The 19,451-nt window shown below is 37.4% G+C and overlaps 1 pseudogene; it reads left to right on the forward strand.

The window, feature by feature from the left end:
* The first annotated feature begins 18,376 nt into the window (after positions 1–18,376).
* On the forward strand, positions 18,377–18,560 carry LOC129671175 (ATP synthase membrane subunit K, mitochondrial-like; annotated as a pseudogene).
* The last annotated feature ends 891 nt before the right edge of the window (positions 18,561–19,451 follow it).

Consider the following 19,451-nt stretch of genomic DNA (forward strand, 5'->3'; position numbering starts at 1 on the left):
AAGGTACTTTTCAGGTCTCAACCACAGCCCTTTACCTACAATGGTGTCATGCCTTCAAGTTATGCTAGTACAATGGTGGCGCAAAATTTGTGAAAGTAAAAACCAGTATCTAATTTATTAAGTCCTACACTATGAGATTGAATGAATACCTGATATTGCTGGGGTGACCCACACTCATATCCAACACTGCTTAGGTGACCAAGAACCTTTGACTAGATCTCCCAAGACCTAGGGTGAAAACCAAATATCCCTACTCTAAAGTAAAACAAAAACAAAAATAACAATAATTTGTTTCTAATAACACTGTTATAGATTAGCGCCTTGCTCAGCCATCATCAGAGAAGCTTTCTCCTGCAGCAGATGGGAACAAATACGGAGGCCCATGGCCACACACTATGCATAAAGTGACAGACCTTGGAAAACTCAGCCCTAAATGGGATGTCTCCATCAATTCCCTCAGAGCTCGGGAAACCCAAGGAAAAGGAGACAGTAAGATTGTAAGAGCCAGAGCATTGGAGGATATGAAGAGAGCAAGGCCCTCAAAATCAACAGGCTGGATACCCATAGGAACTCACAGAGTCTGAGACAGCATGCACAAACCTGCATGGTCCTCCACCCAGAGGTGAAAGGAGAAGCGGACACAAGCCCCATCACCAACCCAGAAGCTATCTCTAACTGATAAGCAGTCTCCAAAAAAGACTCACTGGGGAAACAAACTACTATTAATGATAGGATGCATGCCCAGCAACAGGCAGCCAACAAAGACAAACTCAGTGGCATCTTTTGAGGTTCCCTGTTTCACCATGTACTATCAGGGCTGCTTTTTTTTTTAATCTTACTTTTAATTTTTATTTTATTTGTATTATTTTTCTCTTTTTGCCCTGTGTGTCCTTCACATGTATACTATAGCTTCCAGTTTAGTGGTTTTATGTTGGTCCTGTGTGCAAATGAGTGGGTCTTCACATCTGTACCTGTTTATTTGTGTGTTTTCTTGGGCCCTTTCTCTTCTTTTTGGTTTCATTCTATTCTGATTTGTTGGGTTTTGTTTGATCTTATATTTATTGGCATTCTGTTTTTATTCATTAGAAGCCTATTTGTTTGCTAATGAGAGACAGAAAGGGGTGGATCCAAGTGAAAGGAGACATGGGAGGAACTGGTAGAAATAAAGGGAGAGAAAACTGTAATCAGGATATATGAGAATAGTCTATTTTTTTATAAAAAAAAAAAGGAGAAAAAGAAATCAAGGATAATGTGTACATTCTGTGTAGTCACATAACCTTACCTTCTTTGAAAGACAGTAAATAATTAATAAATATACATTAGAGCAAATATGTGATGACATAATAAAAAACTGATAAAACAATACTCTTTGGGGGGAGGTGGTCCTCCCCAATCCGTGGACTTGTAAAGGGGCAGGGAGAAGCTGAGGGAGGGAGGGTGGGATTGGGAGGGAATAAGGGAGCGGTATACAGCTGGGATACAGAATTAATAATGTAACTAATAATAATAAACAATAAAAAAATAATAATAACAAAAAACAATACCTTTTGGGTTTTTTTTATTTGTTTATTTATTTATTTGCTTTTGTTTTTTACCCGACAGGGTTTCTCTATGTAGCCTTGGCTGTCCTGGTCTCACTTTGTAGACCAGACTGGCCTTGAACTCACAGAGATCCTCCTGCCTCTGCCTCCCCTCGTGCTGGATTACAGGTGTGAGCCACTGTCCTACTGTGCTCGGCTAAACCATATCAATTTTTCAAGAGATGTTTTCCATAAAAAAGTATATCCAAAATTTTTGTATCAAATTATATTTTAAGCATTAAATTACATTTTGAACATGTAAGTTTAAATAAATAGTCTTTAGGTAATATACATAAATGTCTACTAAACTACATATGAAATGTAACCATTTGCATATTAACATTTTAATAAAATTCAGTGGAAAATTTTACTATAAATCAATAAAATTTTGAAGTCTAACTTGAACGTATTTATGGAAATATTACACGTATAAAATGTGCAAATCAAATCAAGGTAATGAGCAAAGTCAAATAAAATTATACACCACATTTATAGTAAAAATATTTTAGACCAAACTATAAAGTCAAATGTTTAAATGAAAATATATCCGTAGACACTAAGTAATAATTAACAACAATGTCTATGTATTTATCATACAATTTAAATATTTTTACAAGCATATCAAAATAGCATTACCTATATTTGAGATGAACTTTCCCGTCCTTCAAACAGAATAACTATTAATAATTCAATATTGCATGCGTGGATTATGCATCTGTTCATAATGATTCACTTTTTAAATATTTGGATATTTATTGTTTTAGGTATGTGTATGGCTATGTGAGGATGTACATATGAGGGCAGCTTTCCACGCAGGCTAAAGCCACCGGATTCTCTGGAGCTTCACTGGCAATTACAGACAAAGGCAGGTGCTGGAAACTAAACTCGGATTCTCTGGAAGAGCAGTGTGCTCTTAACCACCGTGCCACTTCTCCAGCCCTACTAGATATTTTAATTTCAGAAATTGGTTTTGGTGCACGTGAGATAGATATGCATGTAACGTGTATTTGAATATGTAAGTGCAAGTGTGACTGTGTGCATATGGGAGCCAGAGGTGAGTACCGTTTTCTTCCCCATCGCTCTCCATCTTGTTTTTTGAGGCAAGGTCTATCACTGGATGTGAGACTCGTCTATGATGTGACTGTAATGACTGGCCATAAAGCATAGGAATCTTTCTGTCCCTGACTCCCCAGCATGGAAATTATGGATGCTGCTGCCAGCCTGGTTTTTACGTGGATGCTCACATCTGCCAGGCTGGCTTTTACGTGGATGCTGACAGCTGCAAACTGGTTTTTATATGCATGCTGACAGTCCAAACTCAAGTCCTCATGCATACATATCTTGCACTTTTCCAAATGGGCAGCCTCCCCAACCAAGCCATTTACTATTGACTTGGTGGTTGGTCCGTGCTGACTCAATCTTTATTGTCTTACATAAAAAAAAAAAATATTTACAAATCTATAAAAGTACAAATTGCATTATCTCTATTATATATATTACAAATATCATCAGTTCAGACAGTAAAGAATCCTAGCTGTATTCTTTTATCCTAGCTTCATATTTAGAAAATATATGCATACTGTATTTAAAGATCGAACTACAGTTCATGTCTGGATAAAACAAAATATTTGTAAGTAATTAGAGTTCAGCATGAGTTCATGGCTTATCCAATTTAACCTTACATAAACTCTCCATCCCAAATAGAAAGGTAAACATGACAAAGCTGAGTTTCAAATCCCTTCGGTGAAGTGTGAAATATGAGAATTCAACCTCCCATAGCAATAGCCAGAATGGACTTCTGTGGAAAAAGTGCCCAGAGTGGCATGAAGATGCCCTGACTCAGAATCTAAGGACCCAGGTAAAACCCTGCCTTAGATGATCATAAAAAAGGAACTTGTATATATGAGGGCTGAAGTTCAATCCCAACACTGAAAAAGAGAAAAGTGAGGCTGAAGAGGTATCTCAGACAGTAGAGTACTTGCAAAACACTGATGAAGCCCTGGCTTAGATGCCCAGCATTGCAGAAAACTGGTGGATGGGGTGCATTAGTAATCTCAGCACACAAGAAGTGGAGATAGGGGGATCAGGAGTCACCTTCCACTCCACAGCAAGTTCCAGGACAGCCTGCGCTACCTAAGATCCTGCATCAAAAGGAACCCCACAAACTTTCCTCAGTATCATTACAAAATAGTTATTTACGTGTCTTTTTCTGGAAGTTGCTTTAGGTATAGGCAATGATCGACATTTCTCCAGAAATCTCCTCACTTTGTACAATCGTCTTTCCCCTCTCACTAATTCAATGGAACAACATTAGCATATATAAAATGTGGTATATATCTACATGCACAAACATACATGTATATATTCCTTCACTAGTTTCCAGGCTCTGAATTTCATTGCTATGTCAGCCTCAGCCCATGCTAACTACCACATGGTTGTAATTTGATAAGACTGTCTGTCCCCACAGGCACTACACTATTGACGCGAGAACTATCTTGAGGTTTTACACTTCGTAAATTGCCATGGGAGGTCTCTTGTTCTGCCTCTTCTTGAACTAGCTGTATTCAAGAACCTGGTGAAGATAGAGGAATGTTCTGTGGACACTTCCAAGAGGGTTTTTTTTTTAAACATACAAATCAACTCACCATTGTTATCAATTTTCCACATCCACTTTGCAATCTCCCAGTTTTTCATTTTGTCTTTTGTCCTGTCTGCTTCATGTGCGATGTTTACCACATTTATAGCTAAAGGCTGTAAGAAATGATCTTTATTCTTCCCTAACTCAAATTCATTTTGCTCTCAAGTCCCCACATCCCCTGATGCTGAAAACTTGCCAATTTATGGTCTTCCAGGTGAAACTCAGACTCTCTGGAGTATGTATTAGAGAAAATTATTTCTCTGCCCACCCATTTTTTTTCCTGTCTCTTCTATGGTGGGGGGGGGGGCGGTTGGCTGGCGGGTAGGGATAACATGAGCTGCCAGAGACTTAGATGTGATTCCAGTCCTAGTTTCAGGGCCCCAGGGCTTGCCATCTCCCTGTGTTCAGTGTCCATCACTGAGGCTGGCTAGTCCTACCCTTCAACACTGGCTCACGCGTCAAAGTCATTGTGGCTGGCAGTAATTTCTCTTGGCGTATATCTTGTCATCTCGTCTAGCATGCTGCTCTAAGCGACTCTGAAGCTGTGAGGTAAAACCAAAGACTGGAGATGCTGTACAGATTGCCCACACTTATTTATAGGATTCCGAGACTCTGTCTTCTGCTCTGGTGTCACCAGTGGAGGAGGCCAAACTATTGCAATTTCAGAATTCCCCTAAAAAGAGACTGTTTCCTACCTACTGTCCCGTATTGCCTTTGTCTCAGCTCACATTTGAATCCTCAGCAACATTTGCTAGAACAACTGTAAAAGGATCAAACAGTAAGATTTGAATTAAAACTTATTCCATATGGGGCACTGTGCTCACTCTAGTCTTTGTGCTCATCAAACTATTATACATTACCTTTGATTATTTTACAAACATATATCCTACCTCCTACTGGAGAGCAGGGAGCTGGCCTTATCGCTCCTGCTACCTGCCCTGTGACTTCTATCAAACGCAAGTCTTCATGTCGCAGAGGTGAAAGCACATACTCCCAAGGAAAGCAGGACCTTCATTCTTGCAAGGTTCCTGCTTAACAAGGCGTAACTGCATCAGACCTTCAGACTCTATCTGTACACGCAAGATGCGTCCTCATCTTTTTCCGAGGGAAAAAAAAAGTCTCTGTTTCAGACTTTGATCAAGAAAGCTGTGGTTCAAGTAGCTTGCATGGAGATAACGTAGAACCCCTGCACAGATACAGCCCATGACAGTTCAGTCTCCAAGTGGGTCCCATAGTAATGGGAACAGGGACTGTCTCTGACAGGAACTGATTGGCCTACTCTTTAATCACCTCCCCCTGAGGGGGGAGCAGCCTTACCAGGCCACAGAGGAAGACAATGCAGCCACTCCTGGTGAGACCTAACAGACTAGGATCAGAAGGAAGGAAAAGAAGATCTCCCCTATCAGTGGACTTGGGAAGGGGCATGTGTGAAGAAGTAGGGGAAGGGAGGGATTGGGAGGGGAGGAGGGAGGGAACTACAGGGGGATACAAAGTAAATCAATTGTAATTAACAAAAACTAAAAAAAAAAAAACCATGAAACAACAAAAACAAAAAAAGAAAGCTATGGTTTACATAGATCCATTACTGTGACGGTTGATGAAACTGCATCTTCTCTCTTCTTTCCTGGAAACCCTTCTGTTTTACCCAGGCTGCTGAAAGGAAGTCTGCTTTGAGGAAGAAAATCCAACCCACTATCAGCAGTTTCCCTTTGAAGAGACCTGTCACTTTGTGTCAATTGTAAGAATTTGTGTCAATTTCTGAAATCAGTTCATATTTGCTCTGTAGTACATCACTTTGCTCAGGTCTCAAACAACAGAAGATGTACCTGAAATTTTATTGAATATGACAGTTCCATTCTCTTGTGCAGATGAGCATGAAAGGCAAAGGTGAATATTTGAGGTGCAGCAAAAACACCTAACTAAAATGGGCCAAATGTCAGTGTTTAAATTTTACTTGGTATCATTATCATTGACTAAAATAAAGTGTGATGGAATTAGCAGATTCTTAAATCCTTTAGCTTCGTATTTATCTTGGGGCTAAACTTTGTATATCTATAGAGCATTTGTTTGTCTTTTACTTATAACATAGAAATGAGCACGGTGAATGCTTGCCATCTATGTATGGTGTTCTATCGGATGATGGCTCTCCAATCTTACACACAATAAACTAACAATCGACTTGCTTTTCAGAGAGCAGAGAGGTTTACACCACACCATTGGCCATCTTTCTACTCTCTGGGAGAGAAGAGATCAGAAGCAGACTCCTTGCCTGTAAAATGTTATCTCTGTCACTGAGTGGATATCTTATTTGGTGTCATAATTTAAACAGCTGAAATGATGTTCAGCTCATTTTCCAAGGTCAGTTCTTTTCTGAAAATTAATATGCAGTCTAAATTGGGAAATTTGAGAGCATCCATCAATCTTGAAATTTTTCTGCCCCCCAAATTTAAGATTTTCCTAGCATCTACATTTGTTTTGCTCTAAAACAGAGCCATGGAAAATTTAGCACACCACACTGTGTCAGTAATATAAGGATTAATACTCAATATATGGAGAATATATGAAGGAATATGTCTTTTACGACATTTCCTTTTATGAGTGAGAAGGGACCTAATAAATTACTTTATTAAATCTCTTCTCACAAGTGAAGATAAATGTCATCAAGGGCTTAAGGTCTCATGCATTACATGTAATGTACAGTTCTGTCGATCTTCTATATTTCTATATTTTGTCAAAATCATCCAATGGGCTTTACTTCACCCTCAAATACTTTTTTCTTTAAGACAAAAAAAAAAAAAAAAGAAAAGAAAGAAATAATGTATTGAGAGAAAAATGTCTGGCTTCATTTAGTTTCTTTCCCAACTTGTTATATGCACTTCTGGATTGCTCTTCTCTTAAACTCTACTTTGTATAATTTTCCATCTCCAAATGAGAGTCCCTGTAGGAGAGATTTGTTGTTAATGTTTAGGAGTAGAAATATTTTAGATTCTTAGCTAACTGCTCCTTCTATATTTTTGTTGTTTGTCTGACAAGGTATGACTTGCAGAAACTTATTCTTCTTCATATGCCATTTTAATAATCTTCTTTGAACACTCTACTATATGGGAAAATTCAAAGCTTCCATTCTGTTGGGATGTAACTAAATGGGAGAGCATGTGTCCAGCGTGTACAAGTCCTTTAGTTCAATCCCCAGCACCACAACATAAATGGCTTTTTAAGAAGCAAAATTACCATTGCTATTCTCCAGCCACAAAACTCAATAAGCTCTCAATGCAATAGTTTCTGCTATCATCATCACTATCATTATCATCTCCATTCTTTCACTTTAGATGTTTTGACTAAACTTTATAATCTTTCAACTGGAAAATTTTAGTACTCTGCGAATATGATGGCTTTAAAACATTTTTCTAACATTGTTAAGAAATATAAATGACTTACTATATAGACATACAGTTAAAATCAAGTGTAAGTTGGTAAAATAAAAGTTATAAAAACTACTCTAGAAATATGCGCGATGACATTCTCTATTCTATTCCACTATTAAAGAAAAATTAACTTTACGACCTTAGTCAGGGTTTGCTTTCTTTAATTAAAAAGCATTGTTTATGTCCAGTCATGATTCTTGCGAATGAATTTCTCACACTAACAGCAAAGCATTTGCTTTCAACCTACTGAAACATATAACTTCTCCTCTTAAAGCTTTGGAAGGAGGGGCTTCTGCATTCTAATTAAACTTACTACAGCTATAGTCAGGGGTCTTCCTGTGTGTGCTACAAGCCCACAGATCAACATATTTCATGCTGCAGTCATACATTTCTTCCACATACGTTTCTGGGACTGTCTCATTTAAATCTCTCTCTAGACCTTGCTCAAAAATTCTTCTGCCCATTTATAAATAATATTCTTCTTCATCCCCAAACACATATACTATTGTTTTGTACCTCCATTGCACCTTTATAAACCTAATCAAAAATATTCAGAGAACACACTCCCAGAGTGATCCTTACCTGGCAAGCATAGCCATCCAAGCATGGATTAATATTAGTAGGTTGATCATTGGCTTGTGGTTGAATCCTTTCAAATTTTCTATTTCTTGGTGTGTTTCCTATGAATTATTCTTTGCCTTCATTCTTTAGAGAGATTGCCCTAAGATTCTTCACTACACAGGAAAATAAGCTCTATTTTTTCATCTAGAAAGTAGTGAATGATTGGGGACTTGAGTTCTAGCACAAACAACCAGATGATTAAAACACTAGAAAAAATGTGGGGTGCAGACATTTTCAGCTGCTGGACAGCAGAAAGAGAAGCTGTCCAGTGCCTAGTGGTGAGGAAGAGGGAAAGGCTTGTTCTTTAGCTCTCTGTATAAATATGATTTCATTAAAAAGGTGATGAAAATCTAATCAGAGCCAAAAGAAAATCAGAGCAGAGATGACAAGATTAACAAGCATGCTTTAAGATTTGGAGGAAAATGTAAACTTAACAAATGTGGCATTAAATAGAATTAAAAAAATAATTTCTAGAATCAAACAAAACATTTGAAATAGCAAAGTAACAGGCTTATTAGTACCTCAAGAAGAACCAAAATCAGTAAACTAAATGCATTAAAATAAAAATATATTCAAACCAGATCTCAAAAAGTATTTGAACTTATATCACATGTAAGGTGATTGTAAGTGGCTTAAAGTATGATGTATATATTTTCTGTCAAAGAAAGGAAGGAATATAATGAAAGAAAAATATAAGATTCATGAAAAAAATAATAACCAAAAATACTAAAATTTGATGAAATATATTACCATAGAGATTGTAAGAAAGCCACAGCAAGGGACACCATAATCAAATTGTGATAAACCAACTGTAGAAGAAAAACTTTAAAGGACCAAGGACCTGACTCATATTCTACAAACACAAGACTGGCTGCAGACATCTCATCAAGAGCACAGCCAAAGCCAATAAAGTGCCGTATTTAACATGCCAAAATATCAAGAGACAATTCTAGATTGAATTTTTGTAGGTTAAATGAACACTGCAAAGATGAGCAAGAAGCTAAGAGAATTCACACCCAACAGGCTAGCACAAGAAGAAAGATTTTTAAAAATACTAAATGTTTAAAAAGTAGTCAAGCTGAAAGAAAATGAAGGCTGGATACAGACCTACAGAAAAGCACCTCAAGAGACACATATTTGCGTGAATATGAAAGTACCATTCTTGCCTTTAAATTTTATTTAAAAGACAATTAGTGGCTTAAAAACAACTGGTGCTTCTGTGCAGAGGGAAATGTGTGACAATACTAACACCAAGAGTAGCAGAACACAATATTATGCTGTGGTGAGTCCTTCTCACTAGATGTGACTATCTCATAAGATGTCATTGCTAGAATATTTCCACCACTGCTCGGTCAATGGTGGCCTATAGCCTGTGTCTGTGCTGTATTTCTGTTCTGCAAGTTCTACAAGCTAAGCGATTTTGTTATTTAAAGAAACAAAAGGTGCTCTAGTTCTCACATAACCTACAAAGTAAAAAGAAGAGAAAAAAAGACTATTTGGCCAACATTAGAGTGATGTTGTGACATGGAAAGGATATAGACCAATGGTGAAGATAAAACAGAGCTTGGAAAAAAATTCTACATTCATTTAAAAGAATGAAAGGAGAACAACAAAATGGCAAAGGCGTGCTACAAGAAATAAATTTCAAGGGGATATATCTAAGCTCAAAAATGCCAAAAATTTGACTAAATATGAATAATATAAACACTGTAAATGAAGAACATAGATTGCCACTGTAAGACCCAATCACATGCTGTGTACAAAATATGCCTGAATTACACAAACGCTTATATAGAAAACTAAAATCATAAAGCAGCGCATATTAAAGAGCTAGTAGTCTGCCAAGGCTGCACCGAAGAAGGTCCAGGCTGCCCTGATGAGACTTGATGGGCAGATGGCCGGGGAGGAGAAACCCCCCTTTCAGTGGGTTAAGGGAAGGAGATGGGGACAAGAGGGAGGGAGAGACAGGGGGGAGATGAGGGAAGGGGCTACAATAGAGATATAAAATGAGTAAATTGTAAAATATTTAAAAATAAATTAAAAAATAAAAAACAAACAAACAAACTAGTAGTCTGTCCAGGTGTTGGTGGTGTGTGCCTTTAATCCTAGCACTCAGAAGACAGAGGCAGACAGATCTCTCAGTATGAGCACAACCTGCTCTACAGAGTGAGTTCGGAGAGCCAGGGCTGCAAAACCGGTAGTCTATGAATATACATAATCAGTATAAATAAAAATTTCCCATCTGGGCTAACAATACTTCCTCCAAGATCCAAAGACCATCTAACGAAAAGCCTAACAACAGATATGAGAAGCCGTCTTTCACGTTTTTGGTCAAGACTGTCTGCGAGACTCCTGACCTCTCCACCCTCCAAGGGAGGAGCAGTCCTGTTAGGCCAGAGAAGAGGGCTTTGCAGCCAGTCCTGAAGACACCTGATAAAACAGGATCAGATGAATGGGGAGGAGGTCCCCCCTTATCAGTGGACTTGGAAGGGGCACTTGGAAGGGAGGGTGGGATTGGGAGGGAATGAGGGAGCGGGACACGGCTGGGATACAGAGTTAATAAAATGTAACTGATAAGAAAAAAATAAAATAAAATAAAAAAAATACAGAGGATAACTCCAACACAGAGAGGAAAAAAAAAAAAAGATTATTTTCTACTGCTATTGCCACGGGTTTCCTCCCAGATGTGGAAGATAAATCTCTATGGCTGTAGACACCATGAACTTTAGATGCAGAGACTGAGGGTCTCTGTGATGGAACTGACCAGAAACACATCTGAGGACTAGCTTTTATGGTACAAGAAGGCACCATATATTCTTCCAAGGGAAGGAGGCAACCAAGAGTACTGTCCACACGAAACACCTTTAAACCACATCAACAGTGAGTGTGGTGTGATAATGTTTAAGAGATTATCCCACATACTCTGGCACACATACTCTGGGCCTTAACCAACAGCTCTCTAATTGCAGTTAATATCCTCTCAAAGAGCAAACTGTGCCTTGTCCCAGAAACCTAACTAACCACCCAGGGCTAATGAATGGATCTTGTGAGAAGAACCTACAATCAACACTTTCCTAAACTAGAATAGTCCCTGATGACATTATAAATATCTTTCCTTATGCCTCCACATAGTCCTCAGCGACCTCCTTCAACCAGAGGCCAGCTCTAGCACTGTATTCAGCAATCCAAGAAGGAACTGTGGAATCGACAACAAATGTAAAGCAGACACACTCTCAGAAATACTTAGTGGATGAAGCAAGGCTCTAACAACTTAATTTTTTTCTTCCCACAACTTATATCCTCCAACAAAATCTTTCAAGCAGTGTAAAAATTACAATGTGGTTACATTGTATTTTTCATTAAGTGAATGATTACAATGAGTATAAGTTAAAACAAACAAACAAACAAACAAACAGCATTTTCCAAACACCCAGACATGATTAAACACTTTCCATACTACAGGTGAAAACATTATTTCCAAGGACCCATATACATTCATGTCTAAGGAACTTGTTACAGATTAACAAAGTATAAGCAAGCATGGTGTTTTTCTTGAACAGTTCTCTTACTGGCAAGCTGTAATTTGTGGTGACAAAGAAAGGATCAAACCACTTTGTTATTTATCTCAAAGGGTGATCGTATAAAAAAATCTTAAGAGAATCACAAATCCAAACTCTTATATATAAAAAGCAAACAGCCATTACTACTTTAAATCCTCAGAGTGCACACCTTCTGCTAACATTTTTTTTTAAATAATATCATTAAGTCAGGGGCAAAATGATTAGAAGACATTAATCATCATCTTGAATCACCAACCCGACTTCAGCAAGACAAGCATGTCAGCGAGCAATAGACTGCCATTGTTCTTGTTCCATGACCTCAGATGGCTTCCTCACTCAACTATCAGGAGAGTGCCTTTCTCAACTTTAAATTGTTCCCCAGATGTTCTACATTAAAACCACTATGAAAAACATCTTAACCCAGCTTTATGAACAACCTACATCTCCAGACTTTTTTTCTAAGGGTGATGGTGGTTACTAACAATCTCCATGCTCTTTTTAATGGTGGTGGTTGAATCATTCATCTGCTCCAGCAGCAATGTTTGGAAAAGATCAATCACTAATATTATAAGTGCCAATGACCCTGCCCAGTGAGGGGTTCAACACCCCCCAAGAGTTTTCATACAACTCATAGATTATGAGGGGTGTGGTGACCGGGAGGTCAACAAACAGAACAAAACTCCATAACAGCATGAAGTCTTCATGACAGGTAGTCCTCAGGTCTCTGCCTCATCAAGACACACTCATCATGGTTGTGCTAACTGGTTGGCTACCTTCCTTGAGTTCCAAAGCTGTTTGATGTCCTCTTGCAACTCTTCCCCCGACCCTGCCACCTACATCCTACCAAGGAAATTTCTTTATAAATAGACAAAGATCATTTAAAAATTACAGCCAATCAGCATGCAGAGTTTTGGAGGCCAGTCCCAACTAATATATCTACAATACAACTCCTATATTGTAGATCCTAAGGCTCAAGGGTAATTTTGGAAGCGTGGATACAAAGATTGCGAAGAGCAGAACAGGAAGATGTCTGTTAGATGGAGTCAGAAGCTAACTCTTACCAACATGACTGCCTAAATGTGAGCTGAACAACCACACCAACAGATGTGCTACTATGGAGAAGGGAAATCTCATAAGAAAGAGTTACAGACAACTAAGGAAGGCTGAGAATGGCAGAAATAGTCTTCCCCAGGGAAGAGCATACAAATCATTATCCAATACCAACTTTCATATATATAATATGTGTGTGTGTGTGTGTGTTGTTCATAGTAATGATTTCATTAAAAAACATGATCCTTTACTTTATCTTACAAATAAGGAGTTAGAGACACAGATGTATGTATGTAATATATGTATATATGTTTTTAGTGGCAGCTAATTTTAACTAAAATTAATTGAGCATGAATTTGTAAGGAGCAAATGAATTTGAAAAGGTGCACAAAAAAGAGTATATGGGAGGTTTTGAATAAAGAAAGGGGAAGAAGGTAAAATTAATCGAAAAAAATTAATTAGTAATTAAAAAGGAAAAAAAGAAACAACAAGAGTAATCCTGAAAAACAAGATGGTGCTGTGAATCAAAGTGTGGCTCAGCACGTAGGTGGCTATTTAAATACCCACAGAAGTAGTTACCAGCTGTGTAGGTTAATGCCTTTACCTCTGTGTCTCCACTTCCTCATTTGTAAAATAGAGTAAAGGATAATATTTTTTAAAGAAGTCATTCGTATAAACACTGTAGAATGTTTATATCAATAATCTCTTTATTAAAATGATTCATAAATTTACTACCTTTTAAGGAAATATATTATCATTTCATAATGATAAAAGAGTCAACAAGATAAAAAAACTCTAAACCTCTATGTTAATGAAGAAAACATTTTAAAAAACTAAAGAACACAAGAATTCTTTTAAACCTAAATATTATTGACTATTTCAACACTATATCAGCAATCCTTACATCTAAGAGACAGGAAAAAAAATCAGTTAGCGTGTAAACAATCTGAAATAAATTATCAATCACTTTGACCCATTTGACTATAGGGATCATACCAACTAAATCCTGAACCTATATATCACTCTCAAATGCAAACTGAACTCTTATTATAGTAAACAGTTGGGCTACAAACAAATTGCAATAAATTTAGAAGTATTAAAACACTATAGGTATCTCCATTCCACAAGTGAATTAAAGAAGAAAGCAATAAAGACAGAATATAAGGATATCTGGAAATTTAATAATATATAATAAAATGTATTATTAATTATATGAAATATAATTATACAGTTTTGTGATGCTTTTGTCACTGAAATATTAAAAATATTTTAAAGCTGATGAAAACACAGCATGCTTCTTAGCAAGGCAATGTGGTTTTGGTGAAATTTATAACTTTAAGTGTTTATACTGAGAAAGGAGAACATTCTAAAGGTTATTACCTGTGTAATGAAAAGAAAAAGTAAGATCAAAATAGAAAAGTGATGGAAACAATGGTTAATAACTGTGTTCAAAATTATTTATATGTCTCATACTTTTTTGAGTGGATTAACTGATACCTGGGTTAAAAGGTAATTGGATACCAACCCATCAAAGTACTCAGGAAAGATTTGGGGCATTTCTCCCTGTTATGTGATTTCATAATCCAAAAACCAGTTAAATCTTGAGGGTTTTATTCTTTTCTCCCAACCAGTTACGTATTCACTACTACAGTGAAGGTATATCCCTGGAAGGCAAGAGAAAATACTTGTTAGAATAAAAGAGATAACGTTATAGGTAAGTTTAATTGGATGTAAAAAAAAAACATATTGAAAGAAGGTGTACACAACGTAATTTCAAAGAGATATATACTATGTTCATGAATTGGAGGATTCAAAATTTTCACCCTTGACTAATTTACAGGTCTTTAAAACTCAAAGTTCAGGAGTGTTAGTTCTGGAAATCGTGAAGGTCTTACTAGTCAAAAGTCTACTCTAAAACTACAGCAATCAAGGCACCGTGTGATTAATGATATTACATAGTCACAGATGAATAGAGAAGAGTAAAAATTGCCACATTATACATATACAGAGTTAATTTTTTGCAAGGTTGTCAAGTTAATGGATGAGAAAATGGTTCCTAGAAAACATCATAGAAGGGCTAAATGTCCATGTGTGAGGAGGGAAGGGATGCTTGTCCATGTTCACGTGTGTGTGCACGCCCGAGGCAGGTGTCAGAAGTCTTTCTCTACCACTCTACCTTAATTTTGAACAAGGTTCTTCATGGATCCTGAAGCTCATGGTTTGGCAAGACTGTCTGGCCAGTGAAGTCCAGGGATTTTCCTTTTTCTCTTTCTCTACCCTGTTCCCCCCACCACCACCCCTGCACAATGCTGGAATTACAGACATAAACTGTATGTGCACCTGTTTCTGTGGGTGCTGAGACTCAAACCCAGACTCTCACAAGTTACACAGCAAGGACTCCAGTGGGCAAGCTGCCTCACCAGCCCCAGATATCCAGTTTCAAAATTGAAACTTTCCTAGCTCACACCATGTACATAAGTTCATTTGAACAGACCTCGAAATAAATATCTATAAAATTTATGAAAAAACAAAGCAAAACTCCCTAATTTAGAGGTAGTCAATGATGTTATAGAATATTACCAAATGAATGTTAAAGAAAAAAAATATTATAAATTACAAGAACCAAGAAACTTTTGTTTTAAAATGCACTGAAAGCCAATCTCACATTAGGATAAATAATTTGTATTGCATGACACGACAGAGAACTTGGAACTGAGAATATATCAAAACCATAATTCAGTATGAAGAAAGAAAACAAGCTTCAAAGATTGGCAGAAGACAAAGGTTTCAGTAAAGGGCCTGAACAGCTATTAAACTCCTGAAGAAATGATTGTCTTTACCAGTCACTGGGGGAATGAGCATTGCAATTAAATTACACAACACTACAGTTTGCTAAAGTGTTTGAAATTTAAATGATTGACTACTTTAAAAATTTGGAGCAACTAGAACTTTCACAAAGCACTTGTAAGAACGCAAAATGGCACAGTCACTTTGAAGTCATTTTTGTCAAGTTAAATTTGCATTTATCATAATGCAATATTTTCACTCCTAAGTATTTATTCCTAAGTGAAGTGAAACATATGTCTACATAAAGACTGATTTAAAAAATTCACAGCAGCTTGATTCATTATAGTCTGAGCCTAAAGACAATCCAAGTGTCTATCCACAGTTTGTGTGTGGATAAACAAACTGTGTGCTAGCCTTACAGTGAAGTACTACTCAGGAGTTAAATGGAACCAACTACTGAAACGAAACATGGATGAATCTCAGAAACATTATACTGAGCAGAGAGGCCAGACATGGAAGACTGGCCATGTGAATCTATATCTACAGAATGCTATAGACAGAAGGCAAAGCAAAGGATGCCAGGGCTGTCTGAAATGACGGAAGTAGCCTGTGCCATGATTATAATTGAGTTTGGAGAAGTTTGTTAAAGTTCATCAGTTTTAAACACTTAAAATGAGATCATTGTATTATCTATGGATTACATCTCAACAAAATTAAAATGCTAAAAGACAGTTAATGACATGTCTATAGTTTGGTATCCTGTCTCCTCCCAGTCCCACCTTGAAAACACTAGCCATATACTTGCACATTCTTAGCCACTAGTATAGTGTTTTGCAGATGGTATGTACACAGGAAATGTTAGATGAGTGAAATACACAAACACCTGAATAAGTAAAGGATGCTGAATATTGTCAGAAAACATGTAAGCCATTTAAAAGTAAAGCCAAGGTCTTGGCCATTTCTCATAGGGTAGGAGCATTTGCCATCATATTATGTCTGATGATCTGATCAATTTCCAGAACCCATGTAAAAGAAGCAAGAGGGGAAAGACTCCATGAAATTTTCATCTGAGCTCTACACATGTACCGTAGCACATACACTTACACACATATCACAAACATGCAATGACAATAGATATACTAAGAGAAAAAATATTGGGGACATTCTGGAAAAACTCCCTGTGTGAGTGTTTTATAGAGCCTACTATGACATGATTCTTGATAATCCACCTTTGAAACAAAATTTTTGCGCATGGTAATCCTAGTAGTCTTGAGGTGGACACAGGAGGATCAGAAGTGCAAGGCCAACAACTACGGAGTGAGTTCAAGCCCAACCTAAGATATATTGGGTCCTGCCACCAAAAAACAAAAACAAAAAAAAAAAACAAAACAAAACAGAAAGAAAACAACAAAAATTATTGTGGAGAGAAGGAGTGGCTTCTTCAAAATTCAAGATTTCCATCTTTAAATACAGATATATCTGTAGGGGGTTAAATAAAGCAAATCGTTGGCACCAATCAAGAATATTTCAGTTGTGCTTAAATTCCTAATAAGTAGATATCAAACTAGCAAAAAGGTTTGATCTTCTGTTATGGGAAAAAAAGAAACGAGGAGGTATGAGGGGTGGAAAGCAGTCTGGGTAGTGGATCTTGGGTCACTTGAAGGGTTACAATGTGTACTCTGTGTTTGCATAGTAGATGATGTGTTGAAAGGAGCAGAAGTGGAATCAAGGGGAAGGAGGACACAGCTTTTGATCCTTTTTGATTTCTCCCCTAGAGCAAGCTATAGACTGAGTCAGTCTGTCTCTTGGAACATTCCAGAAAATGATTATCTGGGACAATGGCCAACACAAGAACCATCTGTTTTGGGAAGTTAAAATGTAATGCTTTTCAAATTCTTCTTTCCTTTATCCCCAAACCCTACTTCCAAACTGGCACGCTCTCTTGACACCTTCATGAGGTTCAGTTAAATTGATAATAAATTTTATGTGAACTTAATTGACATTAAACAAGTAAAATATTTTAGAAAATATTTCTTTTCTTCCAGAATGCCCAATGATGGAAAGCACAACAATGGAAGATATAATCCAGTTAAACATTTGGATGGTATGGTTGAGAAAATGCATCAAATCACACTTTACATTCATCCCCAATGACATCAGAAAGCTGCACTCGCAAGCTTTGTGTCATTGGGCAGAACCATGGATCATTCTGGAAAATCAGCTGTATGTTCTAGGCTTGGCAAAGGTAGGGAAAGGCCCTTTCACAATTCTTTTGTCTTTCCCCTCTTCCCTGATTTGATTACTCCTGACACTTATTAAACAATGGAGTTGCTCTCTGTTCGGAATTTGGGAGATTCTACAGAGGAGACAAACAGGAAAGATGGAAAGAACTTTTGATGTGCAAAGATACCGTGATTTGACTTAATTTCCCCTTTAGTGACCGATAACAGCTGGTAGATATTTTATTCAAAATAATTACTGTTTAAAAAAAGAAACCTGCATTGCAATCAAAGAACATGAAAAACCGAAAACAAAAAACTTGTGTCTTAGGAAAAAATCATGAGACTGTCTGCAATAATCCTGCCAGTGGTGCTCTTAAAATAACATTTCCTTCATGTCTTTAAATTTTCAATGTGCTTCCAGCTGGGTCAGGCTGTTAGCCAGGTTCATTGGAGGCTGGCTGTGGGATTTGAGGCTTAGAAGAAATTTGACGTCATGGCAGGTCTAGAAACTGATAACCAATTTCAGTTCATCAGTATTTAAAAAAAAAAAATCTTTCAAATCTTGTCCTTTCACAGTTAGAATGAATTGTATAATGGCCACACATGGGGGCATTGTTTTGTTGGTCATATACTTCAAGCGAAGGCTTAAAAAGTCACCAGCTGTGGAAGCAACATAAATGGATTCTAAAGTGTCTGACCTCACCTGTTATGTCTCATGGCTGAAGAAGCTAATGTCAACTCATATGTAGCACTCAATTTGCACAATAAATTATCAGGCTGGAAAAAAAACCTTCAATGTATTCATATTTATTTTTAATATCATGAAAAGTTTTCAAAAGCTTGGCAGCATACCAGAATTAGAAACACAAACACTCTGAGACGTACGAAGTATATTTGATGAGAAGACAAAGCTGTCACCTTGTGTACTTACTGTATGGCAGTGTATGGAATATGGAAGGGGTGTGTGTAATTCAACTACTGTTGTATTTTTTTAATCTTTGCTTACTTCAATGAGACGTTTTGTATTGTGATTCTATATGAAACATTTTTAAAATACTATAGTCAAGATTTAAGTAAAATAGTACGTCATATTAGGTGGTCTAGTGGTCTTGATTTTCTCTGTTAGTAAGTTGTTAAAGAATGTATGAAGATAGTCTTGAATGTATAGTGTCGAATCCTGCTTCAGTTCATGTGGCCGTGTCTGTTTGGTGACAAATGTTTGTCAGGGAATAAGTGTCTATTGTCATTAGCGATCAGAGCCCTTCCCCTTCAGTGTTGAACCCCAAACCTTCCTTTCTATTTAAGTTAGGGGGTAAGGGGCCTGATCACACCAAAGTGTGGCCACTTGGGTTCTTGGAGAGATTGCCTCAGTTTCTACCATTCCTCCAACAATTGCCTCTTTCCTGATCCAGAGGGACCTGGGGACTCCTGGATGGAGTTCACTGGGTCATTGGGAGGTGGGGGTGAGAGGCCAGGGGCTGCTACTGCTGTGGGAAGTCCTTGCCTCTGTTAGGCCCAGGCTTAATGTCTGACATACCAGGAAGAGCAGCCCCTGCACACGTGAGTAT

The sequence above is a fragment of the Psammomys obesus genome, unplaced genomic scaffold (genome assembly GCF_907164565.1).
Source record: "Psammomys obesus unplaced genomic scaffold, mPsaObe1.curated_primary_1811, whole genome shotgun sequence".
In the NCBI taxonomy this organism is placed as follows: Eukaryota; Metazoa; Chordata; class Mammalia; order Rodentia; family Muridae; genus Psammomys; species Psammomys obesus.